At 32.4% G+C, this 4,798-nt stretch overlaps 1 long non-coding RNA gene across 1 annotated transcript; it reads left to right on the forward strand.

Annotated features, from left to right (window-relative positions):
* Positions 1–1,614: 1,614 nt before the first annotated feature.
* LOC114409023 lies at positions 1,615–3,108 on the forward strand. The gene is made up of 2 exons (XR_003665984.1): positions 1,615–2,476; positions 2,623–3,108. It is a non-coding gene; the product is annotated as an uncharacterized LOC114409023 (long non-coding RNA).
* The last annotated feature ends 1,690 nt before the right edge of the window (positions 3,109–4,798 follow it).

The raw sequence follows: 4,798 nt of genomic DNA on the forward strand, positions 1-4,798 counted from the left end.
CAATTCCTTTTAATATTTGATGTGAGTTATAAGATTAATTTAATAATAAATAAAAAGAAAGAGAGATTATAATTTAAATTTCTTTATTAATATTTTAATAAAAGTAATAATTAATATTTGTTGATAAAAAATAATAATTGAGAGGATAAAAAGAAATAAAAAAATGAAAATAAAAATAAATATATGAGAAATGAAGTAGATTTTAGGCCTATTGATTTTAAAGAAATAAAAAAAACAGAAAAAGAAAAAGAATATAAATTTTGACATTATTTATAAAAAATGATACTTTTTTGCTGTGAAAAAACAAAACAATAATGTCACTGTGAGAAATTGATAATGGATTGTCAAAAAAAAAAAGTCTAAAATATAGGGCAATTGAAAAACAAGATAGTAAAATGCACTAAAAAACTTGAATTCTAAAATTTGTAAAATGATGGTAGTTTTATGGTAAAATATGCAATTAATATTTAAAAAAATATTTTTTTGCTGATTTAAATAGAGAAAATTAAGAAGAAAATACAAAATAAAACTTACATTGAAGAGTGAATGAAAGAGAGAAATTGTTGAAATTTTATTTTTAGAAATCAACTTTTTTCTTTTTACTTCAACTAAACAACAAAATATATCATTATTTAATTTTTCCTCTTTCTTTCTCTTATGTTCTATTTAGATTTTTAAAAGTAAAATATAAAGAAAAAATACATAAAAAACGAGATAAAGTAAATGAGAAAAAGAAGGTGATACACTAGCACCATTTAATTGGTAAGGTGTAGGGAACTTGATCCAAGAACGTTGCAAACAGAGCATGGTTCAACATCCACGATCATGCATTGCACTTGCACATGCACGCGGTCAATCGTTCGACCAATGAAAGGTATGAAACAGCTACCTAAATAAGCCTAACCAAGCTACTAATAAAGGACCTATCTTGCGTCTGGCCATCTAATGCAGGAAATTATGTACGTAGTATGTACTATAATATTTTTAGGATAATGAATATTTTATGATCGAATCCGTATATTTTGTCTCCAACGACAATTGTACTTTTTCACTCGATAAGCTACAACCATTGACCAGGGCGCAAAACACAAAAGAATGAAGGATGACGATGAGAAAAAAAATAGAGATTGCAAGTGCGTGAAGAGAGGTTTCTTGGTGGTCTTTGGTTAACCTAGGTTGGATGAGATAGAAGGAAACTAAAAACAAAAACTACCTATTTTTATTGTTTTCAAAACATAAAGGAAAGTGTTTCAAGATTTAGGAAAATAGCAATTCAAAAAAATTTCATTCGAACATGTTTCCGATTTGAAATAGGATTTTAAAATCATAAACTGGAAATTGACAACTATCCCGAACAGGGTCTTAATTAGTAGAATGCAAATTGTTTTTTATTCACAAGCGTTTCGCTTGTTTGGATATAAATGTTCCAAAAACGTTTCATGTGTTTAGAAATAAAAAATTATTCTGATATGAAAAGAATTATGTTTGATATTGTTGGTTTTCATTAATATGGATTTTGATTCCAAAAACATGTTAAATCAGAAGAAGAATAAAATATAAACTAAGCCAAACATTAATACTTTTGAGATTCTTCTCACTAGGAAAATTGTTGGGAATATTTCAATCCTTGGTGTGTTAAGGACAAGTGTTTCAAATTAGTCGTGTTAGATAATGTATCTTGTTATGAGTCTATTTCTAATCTATATAAGACTCCTTATGTAATAAGTTTTTGTATATAAGTTTTTGTAGTCTTTGGATTCATCAAGGTGTATAATATTATCATTAACCTTTTCTCATTAGAATATTTCTTTCACAAGTGCCCCGGTTTCTCTCATCTTCCATGATGTCTCCGACAACGGTGCCTCCGACGACCTCCAATGATTGACTTAGCTTTGTTGCTATCGTAGATTCATCTTTGTCACGACTTCGCTGTCATCGTAGATCTATCTCCATCACGGCTTCGTCGTCGTTGCAGCTTAAGCCCCCATTCCCATTTATATCGTGGCATATTTCGACAAATTTCCTTCCTTTTTCATTTTTTTTTTTTTTTTTGCATTTTCAAGTTTCATTCTTCGAATTTCAGTCATGAATTGTGCATCGGTATTCTATAGTGCGTATGACGAAAGAGGTTACCAAAATTGTGAATTGATTGCATGGGTTTAGAGAATGCCAGAGCTTCATAATGGAGTGCGACAGGGGCGTGGCCGTGACTAGAAAGCATTGGATCCGACAAAGAAGAAGGTGAAGGCTCGTGCGGCACCAAGAGGAAGACCGAGAGCTAGATTGGCGGCGAAGGAATTGGAGTGCCAGGAGCCGTTGTCCCGTTAGTGACACCAAAACTATTTATACCAATACCGGAGCCAACGAAATAAGAGAAAATGAAGTTGTTGTGGACATGAATATGCGTGACGAAAGTAATGGGTTGAGTGGTAATAAGCCTGATGAGGATGCCATCACTCCACCTTTTCCTCACAGGGTATGTGATTATGACTCTTGCTTGTTTTTTTATTTGACTGTAATTTTGTCCCCAAAGTGTCAATTGATTTGGTCCTGAAAGTGAAAATTTGCGTATGTAGTCCCTGATTTTTTCAACTCTATTACAAATTAGTCTTTCTTCTGCAGCTTGATTAATTTGGGGAATAAGTTTGTTGCAAATGCTCACAGATTCAACTTTCTAGGAATAATTTGTTATGAAGTTTGCATGTTCCCCAAGCTATGTCAGTGGATAACAATTGATTTTTCATAAAATTGATAAGCTGAGGCAAAGTTGCAACAACGGCAAAGCCACGATGAAGACAAATATGTGACAGTGACAGAGATGAATCTGCTACAACATTCAAAGCTATGTCATTCGTCAGAGACACTATTGCTGAAGACATCATGAAAGATGCAGAAGACAAGGCATTGTGGAATAAATGTTATGATGTGAGAAGGTTCATGATAATATTATGCACTTTGATGAATTCAATGGCTAAAAAAATTTGTATACCATACACAAATTATTATATTTGACCACCGTAGCTTGCACCTATGTAATAATAGAGTTAGGCGTAGCAAATTAATAGTTGTTAGGACAAAGGATGATAAAAGACCTTGAGTTTTTATTCAGACAAATCTTTTAGCACACACATCATGTAAAATTTCTTGAACTTATTACTCCTCCGAATAACGAGTTCATGAAAATTTGGCACCTTACAGATATATTTTCATTGAACTTTGTATTCTTAGTAGTGAATTCATGAAAAAATTGTTTGTCTCCTCCTCAATCTGTCCTTGATTGAGGTTATTTGTTGAGACTTATGATCCAATTATTGCCTGTCATTATTTTATCTCTAAATAAAATTCATGTAACATTGCCAACACAAGAGTGTCTTGCTACCATGGTTTTGGGTGAATGCTAAGTGTGTGAACACCTTACGTTTCCCATTTTACACTTTGGCAAACAATTTCTCACATTCCAAAGCTATAAACATGTGTGACCAAAGCAAACTCAAACTTTTACGTTCAACATAAATGTAACATAAATACAAACATACCATAAGTGTGTGTGGCTGCAGGCAGAAATGTGATGTAAGGCATCAACATTGAATTGAGTCTTAAGCTCAAGGAAAAAATGTTGGAAAGTTGTGTGCTTATGTCCAAGTTAAGGTGAGCAATGGATAATAGACATTGAATTAAACAAAACACTTATCAAAATTAAATCCTTCAATGTATATAATTAGTAGAAGAAAACTAGTGATCAAGAACAAAAAGAAAAAGAAAAACGAAGGAAAAAAGCGGTTCGTGTAAGGTTTAAAAAAGTTTTATTGTAGTTCCATTATAAGTGCCAATTTTTTTTTTATAAAATAAAATCTAAGAGTAGGCTTTTAGGCATTATGCTAAGAACGAGTGTTTAAGATAAGTTGTTCTAAGTTGGTTGCCTGAAGACTCTTATACTTATTTGTCATACCATAGGTATCATTCATTAGAAACAATTAATTATATTCGAGTTAGATAAAATCATTACGAACAATTAAACTTTTTCTCCAAAACTGATTAATGCAATTGCATACATCAAGACTCCTTATGCAACTAATGAAATTATGTTTGACATATTAACCATAAATTGAAGGGGCAATTCTAATGAAAACTATATTTTTTTAAAAAAAGGAAAAATGAAATTGATATATTAATAAAAGGTGTCACAAAATGTGACTCCCAAAAAGAATACATTAGCATGGAAACATAAAAAACGGAATGAAAAGAAAATAAAAACGCAATCATCCTAAAACAACAAATGACTGCAAACACTAGTTGGCAAAGGAACAAGTCAAAGTTCCATGACCCAATTACAGAAGCCACGACTAAGACAAGTCTGAATCTACCACAAAATCACTTTTGCATTTGCTACCTCTCCATGAAAAATAGTATGATTCTTGTGAAACCAAAGACTCCAGCAAATTGCATGTCAGATGAGATAGTGAACTCTACACATCCTCTTACCCCTCCAGAAAAAACCATGTTGCATGAAATGAAACGAAATCTCTGAATGTTGTACTAAAGAAATATCCCACCAATAATAGACCTCACACCAAATTCAAAACGAGAAAAGTGCACCCCAAAAATAGTTGTTATGAATCCTCCCTATTAGCCTCGCAAAAAACACACCCACCATCCTCCACCATAACTCCCCTCCTCACTAAAGCCACATGAGTAGGTAGCCTGTCCAAGATCAACCTCCAAGAAAAAATCAAGACCTTGGATGAGACATCACACTTCCAAAACGATCGGAAGGAGAAATTCACCACCATTGGGCTAT

Source organism: Glycine soja, chromosome 4, assembly GCF_004193775.1.
Source record: "Glycine soja cultivar W05 chromosome 4, ASM419377v2, whole genome shotgun sequence".
Lineage (NCBI taxonomy): Eukaryota > Viridiplantae > Streptophyta > Magnoliopsida > Fabales > Fabaceae > Glycine > Glycine soja.